The sequence below is a fragment of the Aegilops tauschii genome, chromosome 4 (assembly GCF_002575655.3).
Source record: "Aegilops tauschii subsp. strangulata cultivar AL8/78 chromosome 4, Aet v6.0, whole genome shotgun sequence".
Lineage (NCBI taxonomy): Eukaryota > Viridiplantae > Streptophyta > Magnoliopsida > Poales > Poaceae > Aegilops > Aegilops tauschii.
The window spans coordinates 276,252,299-276,268,217 of NC_053038.3; the positions used below are offsets into that span (position 1 = coordinate 276,252,299).

Below are 15,919 nucleotides of genomic sequence, written 5' to 3' on the forward strand. Positions count from 1 at the left end.
ATTTGAATGGAACTAACCCGGACTGACGCTGTTTTCAGCAGAATTGCCTTGGTGTTATTTTTGTGCAGAAATATAACTTCTCGGAATGACCTGAAATTTCAAGGAGAATATTTTTGGAATAAATAAAAAATATTGGGGAAAGAATCAACAGAAGGGGACCCACCGGCTGTCCAAAAGGGTGGAGGGCGTCCCCCTAGGGCGTGCCCCTGTCTTGTGGGTTCCGCGAAGCTCCACCAACCTCAACTCCAACTCCATATATTCACGTTCGGGGAGATAAAAATACAGAGAGAAGGATTCATCCCGTTTTACGATACGGAGCCGCCGCCTCCTCCTATTCTTCCTCGGGAGGGCAGATCTGGAGTCCGTTTTGGGCTCCGGAGAGGGGAAATCATCACCATCGTCATCATCAACCATCCTCCATCACCAATTTCATGATGCTCACCGCCCTGCGTGAGTAATTCAATCGTAGGCTTGGTGGACGATGATGGGTTAGTGATATTTACCATGTAATCGAGTTAGTTTTGTTAAGGTTTGATCCCTAGTATCCACTATGTTCTAACATTGATGTTGCTATGACTTTGCTATGCCTAATGCTTGTCACTAGGGCCTGAGTGCCATTATTTCAGATGTGAACCTATTATGTTTTCATGAATATATTTATGTTCTTGATCCTATCATGCAAGTTATAGTCACCTACTACGTTTTATGATCCGGCAACCCTAGAGTGACAATAGTCGCGACACTTCCCGGTGATGACCGTAGTTTGAGGAGTTCGTGTATTCACTAAGTGCTAATGCTTCGGTCTAGTACGCTATTAAAAGGAGGCCTTAATATCCCTTAGTTTCCAATAGGACCCCACTGCTACAGGAGGGTAGGACAAAAGATGTCATGCAAGTTCTTTTCCATAAGCTCGTGTGACTATATTCAGAATACATGCCTACATTATATTGATGAATTGGAGCTAGTTCTGTGTCACCCTATGTTATAACTATTACATGATGAATGCCATCCGGCATAATTATGCATCATTGATCCATTGCCTACGAGTTTGTTTGATATTGATCATTGCTTCATTACTTTTCCGTTGCCACTGTTACAATTGCTACAAAACTGCTACTATTACTTTTGCCACCATTACCATTACCGTTACTTCCATACTACTTTGCTACTAAAAACTTTGTTGCAGATATTAAGTCTTTCAGGTGTGGTTGAATTGATAACTCACCTGCTAATACTTGAGAATGTTCTTTGGCTCCCCTTGTGTCGAATCAATAAATTTGGGCTGAATACTCTACCCTCGAAAACTGTTGTGATCCCCAATACTTATGGGTTATCAAGACCTTTTCCTGGCGCCATTGCCGGGGATGTAAGTGCATCTAGTGCCCCTTAGTGATTTTGGTGTATTGAAGACTTATAGGTTAAGGGACTAATGTGTTTATGAGTGTACACAGGTCTATAAGTCTATGAGGAGTTTGATATTTACAGAGAAAGTCGACCCCTAAAAATGAAGTTCTTCGACTGAAGACTTTGGATTTCAGAAGACTTTCTGAAGACTTTGAAAGTGAAGAAATTGGTGTGACCTTGAAGACTTGGTATTCATTTGAGGAACATGAAGCATGAAGAATTTTGTTTTCGTAGTTTCATTTTCCCTTTCTTGAGTCATAGGAAACACCGTACTGTTAAAGGGGGTCGAGGAAATACTAAGGAAAATTTTCCATGTGATGCTCAACTCAAAATCCTACACCTACCAATCCCTTCGAGTGAAGCCATTGGAAATCTCATACAGTTCAGTCATATTCTTCAGTGACAGAGACGAAGTTCTTCTGGTCTCTGAGGAATTTGTTCTGACTGAGGAGTTAGGAATTTGCCAGTGCGGATTGCCTACACAGTGAGGAACATGATAGCCCTGAGGAATTTGATACTCAAATTTCCGACCGTTGTTGTGCTATGCGCTAGCTGTCCCAAAATATCTACCCACCTAACGGTCATATAATTGAAGGGCATTTATGTCTTATCATGTGGGGCTGCTCTCTAGGCTATAAAAAGCCGCCCACTACAACCACTAGCTGGTTGGCTGCTCTGAGAGAAACTGACACTATTCATTTGAGAGCATCCCATCCTCCGAGGACTTTGAGCGAAAATCATCAAGTGAGGAAAAACCAAACCCAAACACCTACAAACCCAAAGTGATTGAGCATCACTGAAGAGATTGATCCTGCGTGGATCCGACGCTTGTTACCTTTGAAGATTGTGCTTCTTCCAGACGGTTAGGCGTCATGATCTAGAGCATCCAAGAGGAATTGTGGATCGCCGAGTGACCGAGTTTGTGAAGGTTCGGAAGTCACCTGAAGACTTACCACGAGTGATTGGGCGAGGTCTGTGTGACCTTAGCTCAAGGAGAATACGGCGAGGACTGCGTGTCCTCAGGTTTAAATACCTAGCCGCTCCAACCAGATGTACAACTGAGACAACAGTTGGAACTGGTCTACCAAATCATTGTTTTGACCAAGCCTACTGGTTCTATTTCCTCTACTCTTTCATTTCCTCATAACTGTGTTGTGCACTTATTCATATCTGTGTTTGAAGACTTTGACTGAAGACTTTCTCAATTTCCTCAGTTCAATTGCTTCAGTCTGTTTGTCTTCATCCTGTGTTATCCTGTGTTTACGCTTTCTGTACTCTGTGCTTGTCTTCATTTCATCATGATGACCATGCTTGTGTTCTGCTATGCATACTTTTGAGTACTTATTCCGCTGCAAGTAGTTCTTCGCTAAGGAATTTCCTCACTGGCAAATTCCTCAGTGAAGAAATCATAAAAATCGCCTATTCACCCCCCCTCTAGTCGATATAACGCATTTTCAATTGGTATCAGAGCAAGGTACTCCCTTGTTCTGTGTGATTTTGGTTTAACTGCCTGGAGTTTTAGTTATGTCGACCGCGGGTATGATCAAGGTCTCTGCTGGGTGTCCTACCTTCGATGGGACGGACTACCCCTACTGGAAGAATAAGATGCGAATGCATCTTGAGGCAATTGATAACGATCTTTGGTATGTTGTGGAAAATGGTGTTCCCTCTGTCTCACCCTCACTGAACGCTACCGATGTGAAGAGATTCAAGCAACTCGATTCTCAAGTGAAGAATATCATATGTGGCCATCTGAGCAAAGGACAGTATGGAAGAGTGAGTGCTTTGGAAACTGCTAAGCTTATCTGGGATAGGCTGTCCAAAGTGAACGAAGGAGTCTCAACTCAGCGTGACTCTCGAGTTGATGTTCTTCGCAATCTCTTCAACCGCTTCAAAAGACTCGACAATGAAAATGTTCAACAAACCTTCGATCGCCTCACTGACATCTCAAATGAGCTTCAAGTGCTTGGTGCCACTGACATCACCGACCATGAGGTGGTGAAGAAATTGTTGAGATCGCTTGATTCCTCATTTGATACTCTGGCATTGATGATACAAGAACGTGCTAATTACAAGTCACTTGATCCCGCTGATATCCTCGACAGGCTAAATACTCATGAGTTCCAGCTTGCTGAAAAGAGAGACCTCTATGGTTTGAGCTATGGCAGATCACGTGCACTGAAGGCCAAGGCAGTTTCTGAGTCTGAAGATGAAGACTCTGGCAGCAGCCTTGGTGATCCTGAAGAACTGAGCCAGGAACTAGCACTGCTCGTGAACAAATTTCAAAAGTTCTCAAGACGTGGTCGCTTCGGAAGATCCTCAAGGAGCAATGATTCCTCATCCAGTGACTACAAGAAGAGGCTCTGTCACAAATGCAAGAAACCTGGACACTACATTCAAGATTGTCATCAGTGGGAAAAGGAATCAAAGAAGAATTACAAGGATTAGAGTTCTGATGATGCAAAGAAAAAGAATAAATCCTCAAAATCTTCATCATCAAAATCCTCAAAGTCTTCATCTCACAAGAAGAGCAGCTCCAAGAAGGCTCAGGCATTCATTGGCAAGGAAATGGACTCTGAAGCTGAATCTGAGGAACATGAGGAAGAGGAGGCATCTGAGGAGTCCGAGTCTGGAGTAGCGAGTCTAGCGCTCGCTACTGCATTCATCAGCAAGCCTATCTTCAACTCTGAAGAAAATGGCTTCACCAACAAGGCTGATGAAGGCAATGATGACTACGCTCCCACCTATTGCTTCATGGCAAAGGGTTCCAAGGTACTCAAATATACCTCCTCTGAATCTAGTGAGAATGAATCTGAGGAAAACCTCAAGCCCAGCTACTCTAAACTTGCTAAGATTGTTGTGAAACAACAAAGGGCTTTTGAAAAGGTTCGAAAGATGCTAGAAAAAAGTGATGATATGTTGGGTGAAGAAATGGATCGCACTAAAACCTTGACTAAAAATCTTCAGAGACTTCAGACCAGGTTTGACAACCTTCAAGGTCATCATAACACTCTTTTATCTGATCATGAGAAGCTTTCTTATGAATTTCTTCAAAGAAAGCAAGATCTTGTGAAGCTAAGAATGAGTTATGAAGATCTTCAGAAGGAGCGCGATTCATTACTTGCTCAACAAATCAGCGCTGCTCAGGAAGAATTTGTTCCTACATGTTTGAAATGCATTGAACGTGAATCTGCTAATTCTTCACCCGAATGATCAAATGCTTCTAATGCTACAATTTCTTCAACTGTCTCTGCTATCACTAATTCCTCATCTAAGGACATTGCTAGTATCACTGACGATGCAGGGCTGAAGGAATTGTACATGACATGCATGTACAAAAGCCTCAAAGGGCATCAGACTCTTTGTGATGTGCTTAAAAAGCAGATCCTCAACAGGAACCCTAGGAAAGAGGGTATTGCCTTTGAGAGGAAACTCAATGCTGATGGTACATATTGGAAGCCTGAGCAGTACCCCAAAACCTCATGGGTTGTTGCAAAGGGACCTCCAGTTGATCCATCTAATTTATCTGGCTTTACATGTGAATCTTCTCATTCTTCTGATGAGTCATTTGACTCCAACTATAAACTGTTTAAAAATCAGAATGGTGAAGTATTTGCTAGATATGTTGGCACTAACTGCAGGAACGGTTATCCTATGAAGAAAATCTGGGTTCCCAAAAGGTGCCTTGAAAGTCTTCAGGTGAATATCCTCATGACACCACCTGTGAAGAATAGGAACCCCAGATCAAATTCTTCATATGGACCAAATTCTTCATATGGATCCAAGTCCTCATACAGACCGAATTCCTCACGTGGATCATATTCCTCAAAAGGATCAAAGTACTCATATGAACATCATCGTGCTAACAACTCTGTTTCGCAGGGAAGAGCTAAGGGCTATGAATATGAACATTATTCTTCTAATCATTATGTTCATAAGTCCTCGAAGAATTTCTCTGCTTATTCATATGCTTACCTGTAACGCCCCGAGACCGACGCTCCAGATGCCTTCCTTGTTTTGCGAGTCAGGTGTGTTTTTTATTTGTTTGTTGCATCTCATCATGGAATCATCCGCATTCCCGGCACTCGTTGCCGTCATTGTTTTTAAAAACTTGCACCCGCTCATAGTTGCCGCGCCCCCCTTGCTTTGTTGACCGTTTCGAGACCAACCACACTTGCAACGTTGCTCCTCGTTTTCTCTCTTGTCTTCTCCGGGGCCTTTTGTCAGACACTTTGTCTTTGTCGACCCCTCTCAGACCACCCCTCACGCGCGTCCGAAAATTGTCCCGAACCCGACCCGGGTTGTTGTTACCGATGGGTCCGGATCATCCCCTAACATCCCTAAATCATCATCGGTTTCTCATTGGACTCTCCTACCCTATTTTTTTCAGGCCATCCGATTAAGATCGGAGGGACCAAATACCCCTATTCAAAATTCACTTGTTATTTAAAGACTAACCCTGAAACCTAGGGAGAGTTGTCCCATCGTTCTCTCACCCGCCGCCGCCACTCTCCCGCATCCACCTTGGGATCCCCCATGATCCATTCCACCCAACCAGATCGCACCGACCGCCTCCCTCGTTTTCAGCATCGAACCAACCCCAGGCCCCTCGATCCACTCCTCGCCCGAGCCCCGGAGCTCCTCCATGTCGTGCTCCGCCTCGAGCCCGAGGACATGCCTCCTTTGCTCGATCCCCACCAGCCAGCAGCCCCGTCGCGCCGGCCATGCTCCTCCGCGCTGGCCATCAGCAGCGCACCCCGGCACCCTGCTCCGGACCTCGACCTCGTCGCCCTCGACCCCGCTTGACTCGCTGGAGAGCCGTCAGCCATGGAGACCACCGCGACAAGGCCAGCCCCCGTCGCCCTTCTCCTTTTCCTCCGTCCTTCTCCACCTCCCTAATCTCTCTGCTCCCTCTCTGCTGCTATGGACAGGGCTTCGACGCCACCGTCCTTGTGCTGCATCGCCATGGATGCAACCCGAGCCCTTCCTTGCTCGATCTGGACCAGGAGGGTCCCGAGCATCTCCTCCACCGCCAGGGGAGCTGTCATGGCCATGGATGCCGTCCGCCGCCTCCAGCTCGAAACTCTGGCAGGCCCAAGCCTCGGAGGCGACCGGATCCGGTCCGGATCGACCTCCCCAAGCCCTCATCGCTGGCCTCCCCTACTGCTATTTCTGTTCTTCAGAGACGAGAGCAGTAGCGGCTCGCTCGTCCCGAGCGTTGACCGCGCCCTGCCTCGCCTCGATGTGCCTCCGTGGCCCGCAGCCAGCGCCAGGCCCAGCCGAAGCCAGCCAGCCTCAGCCTCTCCCTCCTCACCATCTTGGGCTTGGCCCATGGGTGAGCGCCCACAGCCCCTCCTCTGTTTAGCCCATGTTCTGTGTAGTTTCAGCCCGTTACGTTTTTTTCCTGTTTCAGCGATTTTAGCATTATCCAGTGAACGACTGATTTACAGAAAAACCCATAGACTTCATGCATTTCATAACTCCACAATCGTGCATCTTATGTAAATAATTTATATATGAAAAGTGCTTAGAATTTCATCTAGTTTCATAATATGCCACTTTCATCCCATGTTAAAATGTTTAAAAATGTTGTTTGTTTAAATTTGCTTAAATGCCATGTTAAAATGATTTATTTCATAACTAATTAACCGTAACTCAGAATTTAATAAACTTTATATGTCAATGGGGTAGAAAAATGCCTAGTTTAACATGGTGCACTTTATTTTGCTGTTTAACAACATTAAAATTGTATTTATGGAAGAACAGTACCAAATCTAAAAATATGCACATGGGGATTTTCCGAAATTGTTGTTTGTTATTTCCGGCCTCATTTAAACTTGCCTAGATAGGTAGTTTTCATATGCTTCACCCCTTGCCATGTTTAATAACATTTAATATTGTTGGGTACATAAACGAGAGAGACCTAAATAATTGATGTGGTGTTTCGCCAATATGCAGCTCGTTGCATATTGAGCTCCACTTAACTTGTAGTTTTGTTTGTGCACTTTGCCATATTTCCATGCCATGCTCATTAAACCGGACATGCATCATACTTGATTGTGCATCGTGCCATGTTTATGTGATGGTTGTTTACTATGTTGTTTGTTTCTTTCCGGGTTGTTTCTCTCGTTACCTTCAGTTTCGTTCCCGAGTTGTGAGGATTCGTTCGACTACATCCGTTTGTCTTCTTCATGGACTCGTTCTTCTTCCTAGCGGGATTTCAGGCAAGATGACCATACCCTCAAAATCAATTCTATCTTTGCTTGCTAGTTGTTCGCTCTATTGCTATGCTGCGCTACCTACCACTTGCTATATCATGCCTCCCAAATTGCCATGAAACCACCTCTAACCTTTGTCACCCTTCGTAGCAAACCATTGTTTGGCTATGTTACCGCTTTTGCTCAGCCCCTCTTATAGCGTTGCTAGTTGCAGGAGAAGATGAAGACTGCTCCATGTTGTATTATGTTTATGTTGGGATATCACAATATCTCTTATTTAATTAATGCATCTATATACTTGGTAAAGGGTGGAAGGCTCGGCTTTATGGCTGGTGTTTTGTTCCACTCTTGCCGCCCTAGTTTCCGTCATACCAGTGTTATGTTCCCTGATTTTTCGTTCCTTACGCGGTTGGGTGATTTATGGGACCCCTTGACAGTTCGCTTTGAATAAAACTCCTCCAGCAAGGCCCAAACTTGGTTTTACCATTTGCTACCACCTATCCCCTTTTCCCTTGGGTTCTGTAGACTCAAGGGTCATCTTTATTTTAGACCCCCCGGGCCAGTGCTCCTTCGAGTGTTGGTCCGAACTGAGCTGCTTGCGGGGCCACCTTGGGGAAACTTGAGGGCTGGTTTTACTCGTAGCTAGTCTCATCCGGTGTTGCCCTGAGAACGAGATATGTGCAGGTCCTATCAGGATTTGTCGGCACATCGGGCGGCTTTGCTGGTCTTGTTTTACCATTGTCGAAATGTCTTGTAAACCGGGATTCCGAGACTGATCGGGTCTTCCCGGGAGAAGGTTTATCCTTCGTTGACCGTGAGAGCTTATAATGGGCTAAGTTGGGACACCCCTGCAGGGTATTATCTTTGGAAAGCCGTGCCCGCAGTTATGTGGCAGATGGGAATTTGTTAATGTCCGGTTATAGAGAACTTGACACTCGACTTAACTAAAATGCATCAACCGTGTGTGTAGCCGTGATGGTCTCTTTTCGGCGGAGTCCGGGAAGTAAACACGGTTTTGGGTTATGATTGACGTAAGTAGGAATTCAGGATCACTTCTTGATCATTACTAGTTGACGACCGTTCCGTTGTTTCTCTTCTCGCTCTTATTTGCGCACGTTAGCCACCATATATGCTTAGTGCTTGCTGCAGCTCCACCTCACTACCTTCTCCTACCCTTAAGGTTAAATAGTCTTGATCTCGCGGGTGTGAGATTGCTGAGTCCTCGTGACTAACAGATTCTACCAAAACAATTGCAGGTGCCGAGGATACCAGTGTAGGTGATGCAACCGAGCTCAAGAGGGAGTTCGACGAGGACCTTGGTCGTTACTATGTTTCGTTTCCTGTTGATCAGTAGTGGAGCCCAGTTGGGACGATCGGGGATCTAGCATTTGGGGTTGTCTTCTTTGTATTTGGTTTTGACCGTAGTCGGTCTATGTGTGTACTCTGAATGATGTATGAATTTTATTTATGTATTGTGTGAAGTGGCGATTGTAAGCCAACTCTTTATCCCATTCTTGTTCATTACATGGGATTGTGTGAAGATGACCCTTCTTGCGACAAAACCCCAATGCGATTATGCCTCTAAGTCGTGCCTCGACACGTGGGAGATATAGCCGCATCGTGGGTGTTACAAGTTGGTAATCAGAGCCATCCCCGACTTAGGAGCCCCCTGCTTGATCGAATCGCTGGCGTTGTTGAGTCTAGAACAAAAATGTTTTGAGTCTTAGGATTATATATATCGGAGAGTAGGATTCTGTTTACTCCTCAATCCCTTCGTCACTCTGGTGAGGCCTCCTGACGTAGAAGTTTTGACTTTCCTCTCCTCAAATTTCACTAAATTTTTTTTTAGGATTACGCGGGTATCTTCGAATCGTTCCGATGGTTTTGTGCCAGAACATTGTTCTTGGTGCCTCCTGACATTTAGGGCTTGTGGCAGTGTCCCGGGGAGTTGAGCTCCGAGGTGTTGTCGTCACAATTTTATCATTGCAGTTCTAGAATACCTGAGTTTCGCCGACATCGAAAATCTCTTTTATGCAGTTGTTGGTGAGATCACCTCGACGCCACCCAGTACTGGGGCGGGAGTTCGGGAGTATTGCCATAACTCGTATAACCGATGCTTTTCGAAGGTTGAGGTACACGATTTCTGGAGTTTTCTTGGTTATGTGTTGACGGATGGATACAGCTGGATCTAGGTATTGTTAGTTTGGGTGAGATATATTGTGTCCCTTGTATCCCCAACACTAGATTGCATAACCAGAAAGTTTCGGGAGTTTATAAGTGGGAATTCAAGTAGCTCCTAGGATATCTTTCCGACAGATGCATGATATGAGATTGGGGTTCGACGTCTAGTGGTCCACCTTTCCACGGTTGGTTTTACAGTGGTCTCGTAGTGTCTTAAAGAGTCCTTGGCTATGCCGACTCGGGGACGCTTCGTATGTCATGTGCACTGCCTTGTACATGATGGTGCTGTACGATCGAACCCGTGTGGGCCCCACCACGAAAACTTCGGACGAAATCTCTATCATATGTTTGTTTCGGCTTATTTTGCAAGCCAAATCCTTTGTTTTTTGTTATGTTTTGTGGTATTCGAGTTGCTTCAATGACAAGTGTTGATTCCATACCTTTCCTAAACGGTGTTCTCATATTGCTATGTGAATACTAATCCTTTCGATCATCGAGATTGTCATCCCAATTCTTTCCAACCGGCGTGTTTCTCTTCAAGTGGATCCGAGCATTTTCAACATTCGCGAGATCAATTCTCAGTTCTTTGCAATGGTGTTTGCTTCATCCGTCCAAAGTTGTCTTTGTTTTTCCTGCCCTCCCACCCTTTTCTTCAAGGACTCTGATTTCTTAATCAAGTATCCATTTTATTCATGTGAAGTCCCTTCATTCTTTTCAATCAATGTTCTTACCCGGTGGTTCTCATGAAGATGTTCTTCAAGTTTATCGTTCTTCATTCTTTTTCTTCTCCGGTAGACTAAATTCAAGCCTTCAATGTTGGTCACATTCCTTTCCTTGTTTCAAATGCTTTCTCATGCCGGTGTACCTCTTAATCATCCACTTCTCGCCATTCATGTGTTCCGCAGTGTTGAAGATATCTCAGGAGATTCGTGTTTTCATTCAAGATCCGTTCAAGCTATTTCGAGGTTGTTATCTCATTCAAGCCATTTAATTCAACCAGCGCAATCTTTTTTTAAATTGTTCAATGGTGTTTCTTTTGAGTGGGCCCTAACCCATAGGTCTTTTCCCAGGATCTTACCTGACTCTTCTAATTTTCCCGGAGCTTCTATAATTCTTTTCAAAGTTTGACATAAGAATGAATTATCTTCAGTCAAATGTCTTTCTCCAAGATCTTTCAAATTCTTTTCATTGTTGGTTCAACCTTTCTAATTTTCATCCCGGAGTATCTCAACAATTCATGGTGGTGTTTCTCGTCATCATTCTCAACATTTGAAGACTGAAGAAGAGTTTCTCTTAAATCTTGCTCCATTCTCTTCAAGATTCATGGTTATAGCTTGATGCCATCCTCTCATAATTGTTTTCGATTGTGAGAATTCTTTTCACCCATCCGGAGCAATTCAGGAGTCTTTTCAGTTTGATTCTCTGGAACTCATCATCTCAGAATTACTCATTCCAGCTTTCAGCTCTCGTTCTCCAAATCTTACCGGTGCATCGCTCAAGTATTCCCTAGTCAGCTCGTGATCTCTTCATTCTCTTGCATCTAAAGTTCCCCAAGTATCTTCGTTCGTTTTCAATTCTTACGGTGGTTCGTTCAAGAGTTCTCTTCCTTGGTTATCATATAAATTTATTCGTTGTTTCAATCCTACCGGTGGTTCGTTGAAGACTTTTCTGAAGTTTGCGATATATCTATCTTAATCCTTTCTACGAGAATAAGTAGTATGCCAAATCCGTTGCTTGTCATCAATCTAAATTGGTGAAGGGTACGCGTAATGTAATTCTTATTCTTGTTTCCTCCAAGTGATTAATTCCTTATTCCGGAGATTCATCAAAATTCTTGATCTCATTTGTTCATTTTTCTTTCCGGAGTTCCAAGTTTTATCGATTATATCATTTCAAAGCTTCATCTAGTCATTGCAAGGCTTCTCCCGGAGTTCTTTTCAACTTTCCCTTTCGTTTGATCATTCTTTTATCACCGGAGTTCTTCATGGAGGCTCTACATGGTGCTTCGTCAATGATTCCTTTCATTCTTCAAGTGTTCTTCAAGATTTCTCTCGAAGTTATGATTCGCCTAACTATACTGTGAAATAAACATGGTCCTCAACACATGTTTTGTTTTGTGGAGTCCAAGCATTCTTCATCATGCATTCTAAAGTGCAATTCGTTCTACCTTATCATTTGAGGTGGTGTTATGTCATTCTTGACAATTTGAGTTCGCGTTTGATGATTTACATGTTGTCAAGAATGAGATATTTTTAAATCCACCAATCTCTTCGTTGGATTTATCTTGTGTCATGTTTCACCTAAAGCCTTCCCTAAGGAATGTTGCTAATTGTGGTATCTAACAATGATCCAAGTTTTCTCCTATCCTCTCGGCGAGAGAAGATTTCATCTCTTCGTTGATCTCAAGCAAGCAATTGTTTTCGTTAGTGGCAAAAATTTCACCTCATAATTTTGAGAAGTTTTCCATAAGCCCACTACAAGTTATTCTTTTCGTTGTTGGTTTTCCAACAACTCCGTTCTAACCTTCTTGGAAGGATGCTTCCCAAATTCAATTGTGGTAGAAGTTATCATTTCCTTCTCTGTTCTCTTATTCCGATGATCTATCTTCTATTCGTTCGTCCCGGAGGCATTGTGATGTTGCTCTCTTCGACCAATCATCTTGTTTTGTCAAGATCATGTAATTTTTCCTTTCTTATCCGTTTAGCCGGAGTGTCGTGTTTTCATTCGAGTTCTCTCATCTTATCAAGTTTTTTCTCCTTCCTCAACCGGAGGCCTGTTTGAAATCTTTCTTACCCCTTGTGCCATTCTTTCATTAGTTCCGGAGGCAGTGTGCTGTTGATTTCATTAAGTATCCTCTCATCTTGTAAAGTTCATGTTCAATTCCTTCCATTTACAGTCGGAGTGCTGCTCAAATTATATCAATCTTATTCCTTCTCTATCTAGTTTTAACCGGAGTCTCATCCAAGTGCTTTCATTTTGCCAAGTTCATATTCTACCCCTCCCATTTTCCAACCAGAGCATTATCGTAATTGATCATTATCGTTCCTTGTACATCTCGTTTCAACCGGAGTGCTTGCATGTACTTCTCGTCCATTGTTCTCGTCATTCATAGCTTCGCAAACTCCAAAGTTCACATGGTGTTCCTTGTTTCGCTTTTCTACCGGAGTCTTCTCAATTTTGTTCAACTCTGTCGTATTCTTCTTTCAAGTTTTAAACCTCTCAAGGTTCTTTGGTTTCACTAGTTTGTCAAAGAAGCAACTTTGTTTTACCTCTTCCTCTTCCGTTTTTCTCCGGTGCCATCCTAGATCTCGGGACGAGATCCTCTCGTAGTGGTGGAGTTTTGTAACGCCCCGAGACCGACGCTCCAGATGCCTTCCTTGTTTTACAAGTCAGTTGTGTTTTTTATTTGTTTGTTGCATCTCATCATGGCATCATCCGCATTGCATCGGCACTCGTTGTTGTCATTGTTTTTAAAAACTTGCACCCGCTCATAGTTGCCGCGTCCCCCCTTGCTTTCGTTGACCGTTTCGAGACCAACCACACTTGCAACATTGCTCCTCGTTTTCTCTCTTGTCTTCTCCGGGGCCTTTTGTCACACACTTTGTCTTTGTCGATCCCTCTCAGACCACCCCTCGCGCGCGTCCGAAAATTGTCCCGAACCCGACCCGGGTTGTTGTTACTGATGGATCCGGATCATCCCCTAACATCCCTAAATCATCATCGGTTTCTTGTTGGACTCTCCTACCCTATTTTTTTTCAGGCCATCCGATTAAGATCGGAGGGACCAAATACCCCTATTCAAAATTCACTTGTTATTTAAAGACTAACCCTAAAACCTAGGGAGAGTTGTCCCATCGTTCCCTCACCCGTCGCCGCTACTCTCCCGCATCCACCTTGGGATGCCCCACGATGCATTACACCCAACCAGATCGCACCGACTGCCTCCCTCATTTTCAGCATCGAACCAACCCCAGGCCCCTCGATCCACTCCTCGCCCGAGCCCCGGAGCTCCTCCATGTCGTGCTCTGCCTCGAGCCCGAGGACATGCCTCCTTTGCTCGATCCCCACGAGCCAGCAGCCCCGTCGCGCAGGCCATGCTCCTCCGCGCTGGCCATCAGCAGCGCACCCCGGCGCCCTGCTCCGGACCTCGACCTCGTCGCCCTCGACCCCGCTCAACTCGCCGGAGAGCTGTCAGCCATGGAGACCACCGTGACAAGGCCAGCCCCCATCGCCCTTCTCCTTTTCCTCCGTCCTTCTCCAGCTCCCTAATCTCTCTGCTCCCTCTCTGCTGCTATGGACAGGGCTTCGACGCCGCCGTCCTCGTGCTGCATCGCCATGGATGCAACCCGAGCCCTTCCTTGCTCGATCTGGACTAGAAGGGTCCCGAGCATCTCCACCACCGCCAGGGGAGCTGTCATGGCCATGGATGCCGTCCGCCGCCTCCAGCTCGAAACTCCGGCGGGCCCAAGCCTCGGAGGCGACCGGATCCGGTCCGGATCGACCTCCCCAAGCCCTCATCGCCGGCCTCCCCTGCTGCTGTTTCTGTTCTTCAGAGACGAGAGCAATAGCGGCTCGCTCGTCCCGAGCATTGACCGCGCCCTGCCTCGCCTCGATGTGCCTCCGTGGCCCGCAGCCAGCGCCAGGCCCAGCCAAAGCCAGCCAGCCTCAGCCTCTCCCTCCTCACCATCTTGGGCTTAGACCATGGGTGAGCGCCCACAGCCCCTCCTCTGTTTAGCCCATGTTCTGTGTAGTTTCAGCCCGTTACGTTTTTTTCCTGTTTCAGCGATTTTAGCATTATCCAGTGAACGACTGATTTACAGAAAAACCCCTAGACTTCATGCATTTAATAACTCCACAATCGTGCATCTTATGTAAATAATTTATATATGAAAAGTGCTTAGAATTTCATCTAGTTTCATAATATGCCACTTTCATCCCATGTTAAAATGTTTAAAAATGCTGTTTGTTTAAATTTGCTTAAATGCCATGTTAAAATGATTTATTTCATAACTAATTAACCGTAACTCGGAATTTAATAAACTTTATATGTAAATGGGGTAGAAAAATGCCTAGTTTAACATGGTGTACTTTATTTTGCTGTTTAACAACATTAAAATTGTGTTTATGGCAGAACAGTACCAAATCTAAAAATATGCACATGGGGATTTTCCGGAATTGTTGTTTGTTATTTCCGGCCTCATTTAAACTTGCCTAGATAGGTAGTTTTCATATGCTTCACCCCTTGCCATGTTTCATAACATTTAATATTGTTGGGTACATAAACGAGAGAGAACTAAATAATTGATGTGGTGTTTCGCCAATATGCAACTCGTTGCATATTGAGCTCCACTTAACTTGTAGTTTTGTTTGTGCACTTTGCCATATTGCGATGCCATCCTCATTAAACCGGACATGCATCATACTTGATTGTGTATCATGCCATGTTTATGTGATGGTTGTTTACTATGTTGTTTGTTTCTTTCCGGGTTGTTTCTCTCGTTACCTTCGGTTTCGTTCTAGAGTTGTGAGGATTCGTTTGACTACATCCGTTTGTTTTCTTCATGGACTCGTTCTTCTTCCTAGCGGGATTTCTGGCAAGATGACCATACCCTCGAAATCACTTCTATCTTTGCTTGCTAGTTGTTCGCTCTATTGCTATGCTGCACTACCTACCACTTGCTATATCATGCCTCCCAAATTGCCATGAAACCACCTCTAACCTTTGTCACCCTTCCTAGCAAACCATTGTTTGGCTATGTTACCGCTTTTGCTCAGCCCCTCTTATAGCGTTGCTAGTTGCAGGAGAAGATGAAGATTGCTCCATGTTGTATTATGTTTATGTTGGGATATCACAATATCTCTTATTTAATTAATGCATCTATATACTTGGTAAAGGGTGGAAGGCTCGGCCTTATGCCTAGTGTTTTGTTCCACTCTTGCCGCCCTAGTTTCTGTCATACCGGTGTTATGTTCCTTGATTTTTCGTTCCTTACGCGGTTGGGTGATTTATGGGACCCCCTTGACAGTTCGCTTTTAATAAAACTCCTCCAGCAGGGCCCAACCTTGGTTTTACCATTTGCTACCACCTATCCCCTTTTCCCTTGGGTTTTGCAGAC

The 15,919-nt window shown here is 44.6% G+C and overlaps 1 pseudogene; it reads left to right on the top strand.

Annotated features, from left to right (window-relative positions):
• Positions 1 to 3,453: 3,453 nt before the first annotated feature.
• Positions 3,454 to 6,210, top strand: LOC141021821 (uncharacterized; annotated as a pseudogene).
• Positions 6,211 to 15,919: the final 9,709 nt, after the last annotated feature.